Here is a 12011-nt window from a genome sequence, read left to right as displayed (position 1 = left end):
TAAAATTGCAAGTCAGATTGCTTAGAAATGTAACAGCCACTTGATTTGAGGTATCATTCATGTCTGCAGCACAACCAGTACAGGATAAGTGACACAGCAGTTTAATACTAAATGCTAGGATCCAAATCTCTACCTTCTGAGCAATATAGTGATTCATGCTTTGGCCATTAGATCCAAACACCTATTCTTCATTTGAGATCCCTGGGTCACAGTCATTTGTAATACATCAGGTGGGGACTGACGTCCATGTCTGTCACATTTTACCGTCCGCACTAATCTAGTGACAGAGGATTCAGAGGTAAAACCCTGTTCCTTAGTGCCCATTAACCCAGATCAGGAGACTGGGCAGAAAGCTCTGATTTAATGAAAAATGACGCACCCAGCAACCTGGAACATGCTCTTCCTCTGCTACTGCACATTTGTTGCGCGACAGACAATATCCCTTCAGAAATAGCTAAATAATTAGAAAGTCCCCAGCTCTCTTGCTATAATTGCAAAATTAAAATTCTCTGCGTGCTGGTACCCGACCTGTAGAATTAACTTCGGCTGCTGTTTGTCAGATTGCCTGTCTCCGAATAAAGCCACATGAAGTTGCGAAAGAGAGTTAGTGATAAAAGATTAAATTGGTTTATTATAGTCCTCCATCACAGTGATTCCCAACCAGAAGTATGTGTTTCAGCAGGATTAGAAGGATACTAGAGGAAAACATTTCAGAATTTTTTTTCCATATAGTGGACTTTTGTGGTGCCTGTGAATTTGAACTTCCAAAATGCAGTTTAAAGTGCTCCTATTATGCCTTTTCATATATCACCTTTCATGCAGTGCCATCGCACAGAACCTGATTTTACCAAGTACGACATGTTCCTGGATCAACATCTTTGTTGACCCTGGAACAACATTGTGATTAACCAATCAGATTTGAAAAAACAGTTTATAGTTTTTGTGAAGTTTATGCTTACAATCAGTGTTTGGTGTTTGTACATCAGTGTCATTCATCTATCATTTCCTCTGATTTTAGGGATTACTCATGGGTAAGGTTAGGTTTAGGTGTAGGGATGTGGTCAAGATTACATTTTTGTATTAAAATGTTGTTCCAGGGTCAACAAAATATGTTGGCCCAGGAACACATCTAACTCAGCAAAATCAGGACGTGCCAGTGTGTCATGTAGCTGTATGTGAACATAAACTATGTGCAAAGCATGATAAATAAAGTTATTGTCTATCAAAAAAAAAGTCGGCTCACAATCACCTGAACAAGTTGTCAGGAATTCGAATCTTATTCTGTTACAGCTATACATCACAAAGTAACACATTTGCATAATGTCCGCCCACATTCTAAGTCACAAACAACTTGCCTGCCCACAAACACAGTAAAATTTCCATGTGGTTTACGTCATGTCGAGAAGACGCTGTATTCTACGCTTTGAGAGCTATTTTTTTTATATTCGCTTCCAAAAGATGAATTTACAAAGACTGTATTTTCTAGCGATCGTTCAAAATACGTAGTTATGTATAACAACCCTGCACAAGTCTTGCTGACCGGCTAACTCACGCTTGTGTAGTTCTGTTGTTCAACTGTGGGCCCACTGTAGTCAAAAATTTGTGATTGATGCAGCTTGACTGTCTGTCTGTGTCATTAGTTGGAGTAATGATAAAGGATGGCGCACGATGCGGCTTTCACATCGAATGCGGAAAGCGCTGTGCTATGAAACCCATTCATTTCAATTGCTTGTGCCGTGCGAGGACGGCTTGTTCCTGCATCGACCAAAGTTAACGCGCAGCCGAGCGCATCACTGGTCTGCAAGCCATGCTCAAAGTTCAAATGAGTTGAACTTTTGCTGCTGCGCTCTGAAGGGCTTCACTGAACCCAGCGGCCAGCGCAGAGCTTTCCGCGTTCAGTGTGAAAGCCGCCTAATGCATTATACAATGTTGAAGTTTACAACATAGAGGTGTGCCCAGTCCCCTTACATAAGTAAATTGGGAGAACTTTCCACTGTAGTCTGTGCTAACTTGTCGATCAGCCACTTTAAACTTTCATCGTCAGACTCCGGCTCGAATTGGTATGGTAAAATCGATGCCATCTTTTCTACGTATTGACAAGTCTCCAGGGCTGTCATTCAGTTATGGCAATGGGCGTTTCGTTTTCTGACACGCGCTGTACGCGGTAGACCAATCATAAAGGACTGCGCCATCTGACCAATCACAGCAGTGAGGGCTCACAGAAAGGAGGGGTTTCCAGAGACTAATTCTTCGAACTGCTTCGCATGAGTTGTTTACAAATCATTTATAAGTGAGGTAAAATTAAATCTATTTTTGGAAAAAACTAAAGTGTTTTTTGACCTTGCATACATGTAAACCTGTTTTAGGAGACTCTTAAAACAATATTAGCAACCTTTTTAAATGGCATAATAGGAGCACTTTAAATGCAGCTTCAAAGGGCTCTAAACCGATCCCAGTCGAGCAAGAAGGGTCTCGTCTAGCAAAACGATCGGTTATTTTCTAAAAAAAAGAAATTACAATTTATAATCTTTTTAACCTCAAACCCTTGTCTTGACTAGCTCTGCGTGAACTCTGTGAATTCCAGATCAAGACAGTTAGGGTAGATTGAAAAATCCCATTTCATTTTCTTCTCCAACTTCAAAATCATCCTACATTGCTGATTTTTTTTTTTTTTTTTTTTTGTAGGCCATTTAATCTTCTTTGCATGTTCACTGGGTTGATACTTCTGCAGCGATGTAGGATGATTTTGAAGTTGGAGGAGAAAATGAGATGGGAATTTTTCGACCATAACTGTCTTGAACCAGAATACACAGAGTTCACACAGAGCTAGACCAGACGAGCATTTGAGGTTAAAAAGTATATAAATTGTCAATTTTGTTTTAGAAAATAACCAAGCGTTTCGCTAGATAAGACCCTTCTTCCTCAGCTGGGATCACTTAGAGCCCTTCGAAGCTGCATTTAAACTGCATTTTGGAAGTCAAAAATAAATAAATAAATACTAAAACTAGCCTTATTCAAATATTAATGGCCTTAATTTGGAAAAAGTATAAAAAGCATTTTAATCATGAAAATTTAATGGCATATGAGCTCCTTAATTCAAGCAACTACAGTCCATACTATATTGCACCACATAGCCTCACTGAAAAAAAAAAAAAAAATCCAAAAATGTACCTATACATACTGCAGTTTCCAGCTGAAATTAACACTAGTGGCACTTAAACACTAACTTTTATTCCTTTTCACACAAATTATGATTACAAAAGCAGATCATCAATTAATAAAGATTTATTTTTGCACAGTTCCTAGCACAATATATGTTATGATGTTAAAATACTTTTACCATATGCATTTTCAGAATCAGAATGTGCTTTATTGCCATGTATATTTACACATACTAGGAATTTATTGTAGTGACAGAAGCTCCACAGTGCAATAGAATGACAGTGACAGGACCAGACACGATAAAAGTCATAATAAAAAGAACAATATACATTTATACAAGACAGACATTGTGCAAAATAGCAATAACTTTACAATATACAAAATAAACAATTGACTATGTATGTAAGGTGCAAATCTGAAGTGTAAAATAAGTATGTGTGTTAAATAAATAACTGGATAAGTGAATGTATAATAGTGTTGTGTGTTCCATGTTTATTGTGAAGTGTTCATGAGATGGAATGCTTTTTAAAATGCTTTTTTTTAATGTTGGCATCACATAACCAGCTCCATATCTATGGCTTTTTTGATGTAGTAAACTTGCTCTGTAGCTCACCCGGTACAACGCTGTATTTGCATAGCGCTCAAGTCGTGTGAAACACAAGTTAAGATAAAAGAGCTCAAAGACTTTTGAAAGCAAGCTAAGCATTGGATTGGTCTGCATGACCAATCAGAAGTCAGAATTAGTAAACATGTCTCCAAGATGTCTGTTGAAAAAATCTGCTTTGAACAAACATTTGATGAGCTTCTTTTAAAAAGCATTTTTTTTCTTTAAATATAAAGAAAAATGTTTAAAAATATGTTTAAAAAATTAAATTTTAAAGTATACTCTTTATGACAAGTTTTAAAGGTGAATCTTTAAAAAGTGATTTCTAGAGACTAAAGATAATGAATTGTTGTTGCTCAAAGGTTACAAAACAGTTTTTTAGGATTGTAAGCTTCATTATGGTTGTAATAAAATCGGCACTGCACCAGTACATTTTAAAAAGGCAATGCCAGGGTGTCTCAACGTAATGTAAGTTTAACAAATGTGAGTCATGCATTAAAACACTCTTACAAAAAGAAAGTTACAAATAAAAGGTTCATTATTTTGAAGAATTTCTAGCCAAGTTAAAAGTGAAAAAATCATGCTAGCTAACATAAAAAATACCACTGAAGCCATTGCTGTTTACCAGTCAGTACATCAAAAGTTCAAACGTTTTCCTACAAAGATAGTGAGCCGAAGATCAGTTTGATATACAAGTCTCATTCTGGTGTCATTTTAGCTGAATCATCTCTTTTATCTATGACTTTGGGGGCTAATAAAGTTTCATAGCTGTGGGTGAACACGTCTAGATTTTTCATCTAAGATTCATACTCGAGCAGCAATGAATTCAACTCTGTATTCATCTAGCAACTGACATCACCACAGAAGCAGACTTATGAAATCTCTGAAAGTAAATAAATTGCGCCTGTCATCATGACGTTGGCTATTTTTAAGGCTGTGTTATGTGAAAGTCTAAAATGTGTTACACAACTGGACTACAAAAAGAAACAGAAAAAAAATGATCAAAGAAAAGAACAGTAGTTTGCTTCTTCCGATTGCTGAGGATGAAAATGATTCTCCTGATACAGTCAGTCGTTCTGAAAATACAAAAGAGAAGAATTGATTCCACAATCATTCACAAGTGTTGCAAGATATTTCTCATGTGCTTTCATCAATATTATATAAATATCATCAAAATACATTTTTAATAAACTCCTGCTATGAATGACGCCACAAAAAGGATCATACATCTTTCATCACTAATTAATTTTATATCTAAATAACAGCTCATAGCAGAAACCTTGTCAATCTTGGAAGCTGACTCATGGTTTTGGGCACATTTCTCATATAAATCCCATTTGTACTTTGATTATATGTCACCATAAAGTGAGATTGCAATATCATGACAGATCAGCAATTGATTGCTGCCATAATGGTTAAATTAAGAAAAGGACCTTCTAACCTCGCCACAAAAAGATCTTATTACTGCCACTTTAAAATTCTATGGACATTTACGCTCTTTGAGAGGGTCATAAGGTGAATGTGTCGGTGAATATGAAGCATTCTGAATGGTAATTTTATGAGCAAAATATGGACTTGAATAAATGAAGACGATAAGCTTATGTGCTTTTCGCATAACCAGGAAAAGTACTCAGAGTAAGTAAATTTTTCCTCCAGAAAATCATTAAAATTACCTTCAAAGAGCATATCATGATTCACCAAACAGCAAGCAGTGGATTTATAGTTATATTTATACAGTATGTCCCACAAGTCAATTTCTTGACCACACTGTGGCACGGCCTCAGAAAATTAACACGTAAACGGTTTGACCAATATACAGTAGTTCTGAACAAGTAATGCATTTGACAAGCTCCTTTCAATGCTCCTGTCTGAAGTGAATATAAAAGCAATGAAGTTAAATGAAATGCGCAAAGTCTTAGTTTTCCCCTCTACACACATAAAACACATCACAAACATAATAGTGTACATTTGAAAATTAAACAGACATGCAAGAGACATTTTGGGCCTTTGATTTGGGCTTGTACATGAGTTAATTTAATTTCAACTGGTAAACATTAAATCCTCACTTTGAACCATATGCTGCTTTGAGATTAGAGCCATGTTTTCGTATTTCATGTGCAAGAGGCTGCCATAAAAAAAGCTTTGAACTTTCACCTCAGATTATGTTCAATGACCATCCATTGAAGAGTTCAGCTAGTAGTGTAACCATTCTGAAAACTGGATTTCATGTCACAACATGAGTTCACTTCCAGAATAAAAATTTCTTGAGAATTTACAAAATTTTCTTTGTTTACAAAGTTTACAAAAAAGGTAAAACAACGATGTTGGATGACTTTGAAGTGGAGGAAAAATTAGATCTTTTTCACCCTACCCTACCTTTTTGAACCAAAGTACACAGGCGAAAAACTAACCACATGTGACCTTTCCAACATGTTTACATAATGCAGAAGTTGTGGATGTGCATCGCAGAGCTAGTGCAAGATGATCATTTGAAGTTGCAGTGTAACTGCAATTTGGACCTTCAACCCGTTGATCACCGTTGAAGTCCATTACATGGAGAAAAATCCTAGAAAGTTTTCCTCAAAAAAATGTATTTATTTTTTAATGAAGAAAAAAAAAGATATGAACATCTTGGATGACATGAGGGTCAGTGTTGCAAAGTCTGTCGTTTTCCCACGGAATTGGGCTACTTTAATACTGTTGCTGCAGGTTGTTTTTGATTATTTTTGGTTTTGAAGCGACCCCAGTAACGTCATATTCAGACCCTGAAATACGAATTTACCAGGGGTACCCCGACAATTTATTTTATCCCCCAGAACGTAATTTTTAATGATAGACCCCCCCTCGAAACGTAATTGGGCTAGATTTGGGCTAGTTTTGAGTAGCAATTGAGCGGGTTTTGTTGTGAAAACCTGGCAACCCTGATGAGGGTGGGTAAATTATCAGAAATCTTTATTCCGGAAGTGAACTAATCCTTTAAAGGGGTCATCGGATGGCCATTTTCCACAAGTTGATATGAAAAATCTATAACACGCTTTGGTTAAAAATTCTCAATAGTAGTCCCAAAAAAACTCTTTTACCTTGTCAAATCAGCTCAGAGCTACCCATTTTGTTGCATGTACCTTTAAACACTAATGAGCCCTGCTCACTCCACCCCTCTCTTCGGTGGGGTGAAGGGCCATTCTCATGCAGCAGTTTACTTTAGCTGTATTTAGCCACGAAACTTGCTGACTAGCACGTTATTAGGAAAGGCCATTTGCAAAGATTCATAAAAAAACCCTTATACTCACTTCTTTCGTAGGTGAAGCTGGATCACCAATGACTTGCGCGAACATAGGCGCATTTAGGTACATCGGGGGGTGCATTCCCTTCACAACCATTCATTTGACATCCAACAACAAAACACATCAATCGCCACCGAAGTCGATGCAATGGCGGACTGCTCACAGCTTACTCAGGGCAGGTCTAAGGTAAGACGGCCATTTCAATCAACTATCATGGGAGCGGCCTTGGTCTGTGTGACGTTACACAACCAAGAAGTTGAGAATGGCTTGATTTAAAAAGGGGATATTGTTTTTAAGGATTAAATAAAAACCACTGGGTGGATTTTTATCATTATAGGGTGGATGTATACACACACTGCCAACACACATTTATGTTCAAACAACATGTGAAAGTGAATTTTGCATCCGATGACCCCTTTAACCGTTCTATACCAATAAGGCTGTCCTATAGCCAATAAGGACAGTCACTGCAGACCCCTGAAAAATGTATAAACTCGCTCTGTTACCCGCTAAATGCTTGATTGTCCAAATAAAAACTTCCAGTGATGTTGCTTTGCATGTTCCTCCTTTCCGCTGCACGATTCGGTGAAGCGCTCATCTGTGTAAAAGATATCTACTGAGGAAATGCAAGATTGCCTCTCAGTAAATCTTGTCATCTCTAGTTCTTTGGCAGATCTATAATGTTCCCCTTGATTTGGTGCAGCATCAATCCCAATTAAGGAGAGACTGAGGAACACAGTGTGGCGTGTAAACCATATACATCAGCAGCAGCGGCAGCGTCTACGGCCACGGGATCCTTCAGCGTTTTTAAGATGCATTAAGCTTTCACTTCTGTTCTTGAGAGTGTCCCACATAATGGATTCAGACTGTTCAAACTGTCAATATTTACTCGGTCGTAATGAATGAAATGTTTGTTTGAGATGTAATGCATTTTCTTACAGATGCTAATTGGTGGTAATGTACAATCCTCTAGACGAGAGGGATGTTTTACTGTTTCGGCTGTTTTGACTGTTTGTGATCATTTAAAACTTAGTACCAGAGAATTTGATGTGAAGTTTCAATCGAGTTGCAGTCGGGCCAATTTGTGCGCTTTAAATAATTAATCAAAAACAATAGCAGAAAAAAACATCTTGTTGATCATAATTTGTAAGCTCATTCAATCATGGCACAATAGTCTGTGCATTAATCGAAAAGTTGGACGCAGACAAAATGGTTCATAGTAGTTTATATAGTAGTCAGTCAAAGAACAGTTCATCAAAGTTGTTCTAAGACAAGAACAGGTATTGTTTTGGTTTTAGGACAACTTTGATGAAAGGTTTTGATCTGTTTCAAATGTTGACTACTGTATATATCTGATGCTTTGAGGGGCATTTTTAAGATTTATGTTCACTGTCTTGGAAAGGCAACTGCTTCAGGGTTCTTCTGAACTAAACATCTCGTTGGCAGATGAGAAGAGCAGTGAAATGGTGGAATGATACTGTGTACAATTAGATTGTGCTCCACAGTGTATAGCACAGAGAAAACAAAATGTCATCATTGCCCACATCTGTAATTATTTACTTACAGGCCTGTGATTAAGATCTGACTGCAAGCAATGATTATGGAATTTACAGAAGATATAAGTTGATGTCCAAGTTATATATCTTATTATACAACAGTAAGTTCCGGTCCTCGAATTTGCTTGGCTGTGCAACATTCTAAAGAGAGCATATAAAATGTAACAGCACTGGGATGTTTTCTTGCTTGTTATCTTCCAGGCCAGAATACAGTATGTGAGATACAACTGTAAAGCAAGCCTTATCAATTTATGTATCTGTTGCAATGACAAAATGATCTCTTTATATATTTTGGATACAACTGTCTATGGGTGGGTTTTGGACAAGCTGGATAAGCCTATTTTAAGATGCACATTACCATTCTAAAGCATATAAAATTGTATTTATTTATTTTTTGTTCATCATGGTTATTTTACTATGGTTTTCAAATGGTTTATCATGGTTTTAGCTTTTAATGAAAAAAAATGTTTTTTTTTTCTATACTTGTTTTGAAATGTGTCTTTCTGAATATGAGTTGAGCAGGAGTGCAGAAGCAAAATTGCACATGTGATATTACTTAAAGGGGTCATGAACTGTCTTTGTTTTTTATTCTGTACTGAGGTCCACTTATAATGTTATCAAGATTTTCACATCGAAAAACATCATCATTTAGAAGTAATAGACTATTCTCTGTCCTGTTTTTAACCCCTCTCAGCATAATGCTCTGTTTGATGTGGTGGATTGTACACTCGAAAGTAAACCCCCACTGCTATGATTGGCTAACACCATACATTCATTCCTCACAGATGGACGCCGCTGTGATTTAGGTTTAAAATACATAAATAACTCAATACATATCAAAGCAATAGCGACAACGTAGTGAAAACACTTTTGTTGTGACATCACTGTCATATCCAATATAGTCGGCACCGTTTCAATCTTTTTGAAAATCCAGTGCCGAATTGTGTCCCTCCAGTTATTAACGTAAACTCAGCTCCCTGAGATAAGGGAACAAGCGTTGCGTCAATTAAGCTATGAGTAATTGTAAACACATCTACAGTAACATGAAGTGAACAAAGGACTGAGCTCTTACTGACGCGGTCTGGAACTTCATTAAAAATACTTCATCCACTCTTTCCTAACATTGGGATCAGAAGGAAGGCAATGCAAAGACTGTTTTGTTGTCTTCAGAGCCATCTTTATTGTTTGGTTTCTGCATAGACCTGCTTGCTCTCTGGTAAACACTATGCGCAAAGCGGTGGGTGGGGTTAAATAGGCAGTGATGTCGATCTTCTTCTACAGAGGTGGTGCTTATCCACACTATTACATCATAGAGTAGAACATTTTAAAAGTTGTCATTTTGGCAAGACTGCCTTTAATATAAGCTGTTTTTAGACTAATGACAAAGTTTTGAGTTCTGAAACTTACAGGATGTTTTTATAGTACAATGACCTCTTATATGTCAAAAGATCAAGGGAATTTTGGTTTCTCATTTCATGACCCTTTTAATAGAATAGTAACCCAAAAATGAAAATTGCGTCATCATTTAGGGGTAAGTGGGTTAAGTTGAGCCAATGAGTAAGTTGACCCACCCCCTGTATCTTGGCAACTGTACACTTTCACAGCCATGTGACCATGTATTTTAGAACCACCCATCATTTCTGCCAGACTGTGAAAAGGAGAAACACGCAGGAGGAGAGAATGGCACCCACTTACTTTAAAAACTGTTTTTGGCTTGTCAAAGTCCAATTTTAACATAACAGATGTAAATTCATCCAGGTTTAAAAATATTTATGATGCATATAGATGATTTAGCATTGTATAAAACCATGCAAATCGTTTAGCTAAATATTAGCCTAAATTGGCAGGCTAGCTATTTTTCTGCTATGGGGCAAAGTGAGCCTAATGCTATGGTGTAAATTGAGCCAGCATTTTAACTTACCCCACCATAAGGAACTAAGATTAATTTAAATCTCTGAAGCATGAAGTGTTTTTTTAATGTAATATTACACAACAGTTTTAGTTGATCATATATATAAATTATATTTGCAGTTTATTTGATAATAACAGTATACAAGTACACCATACCCTTCTTTAATAGAAACCAGAAGATGCTTTTCATCATATTACAATCATATAGTTGAGGTCAAACGTTTACATACACCTTGCAGAATCTGCAAAATGTTAAGTATTTTACCAAAATAAGAGTGATCGTACAAAATGCATGTTGTTTTTTATTTAGTACTGACCTGAATAAGATATCTTACATAAAAGACATTTCCATATAGTCTACAAGAGAAAATAATAGTTGAATTTATAAAAATGACTCAAAAGTATACATACGCTTAATTCTTAATACTGCGTTGTTACCTGAATGATCCAAAACTGTTTTTTTTATTTTATGATAGTTGTTCATGAGTCCCTTGTTTGTCCTGAATAGTTAAACTGCCTGCTGCTCTTCAGAAAAATCCTTCAGGTCCCACAAATTATTTGGTTTTTCCGCTTTTTTTGTGTATTTGAACCCTTTCCAACAATGACTGTATGATTTTGAGATCCATCTTTTCACACTGAGGACAACTGAGGGACTCATTTGCAACTACTATAGAAGGTTCAAAAGCTCACTGATGCTTCAGAAAGAAAAACAATGCATTCGGAGCCAGGGATGTAAACTTTTGAATAGAATGTACATTTTTCTTTTTTTTTTTGCCTAAATAGCATAGATTTTTATTTAGCACTGACCTTCAGAAGCTACAGAAGATACTTACATGTTTCCCAGAAGACAAAATAAGTTCAATTTACCCTGACCTTCAAATTCAAAAAGTTTTCACCCCCCAGCTCTTAATGCATCATTTTTCCTTCAGAAGAAACAGTGATTGTTTGAACTTTTTGTAATGGTGGTATATGTGTTTTTCAGTTGTTCTCAGTGTAAAAAGATGGATCTCAAAATCATAGTCATTGTTGGAAAGGGTTAAAATACACAAAAATGCTAAAAAAAAAGAAAAAGAAAAGAATTTGTGGGATCTGTTCATTCTGGACAAAGGACAAATAAGGGATTCTTAAAAAACACAGCTGTGGATCATTCAGGTAACAAAGTATTACGAATCAAGTGTATGTAAACTTTTGAACAGGGTCATTTTTATGAATTCAGCTATTATTTTCTCTTGTGAACTACATGTAAACATCTTTTATGTGAAATATCTTATTCTAGTCAGTGCTAAATAATAATAACATGCATTTTGTATGATCCCTCTTATTTTGGTAAAATAATTAACATTTTGCCGATTCTGCAATGTGTATGTAAACTTTTGACCTCAACTGTATATCCTTCCACCTGTAGTCCCTAATGACCTGTTCAACATTGCAGAAAAGCTACCATGCCAATAATCTTTTGACTAAAATATTTATTAGTATCAGTATCATCAACAT

The sequence above is a fragment of the Labeo rohita genome, chromosome 3 (assembly GCF_022985175.1).
Source record: "Labeo rohita strain BAU-BD-2019 chromosome 3, IGBB_LRoh.1.0, whole genome shotgun sequence".
In the NCBI taxonomy this organism is placed as follows: Eukaryota; Metazoa; Chordata; class Actinopteri; order Cypriniformes; family Cyprinidae; genus Labeo; species Labeo rohita.
Note: the sequence above shows the minus strand (reverse complement) of the source record.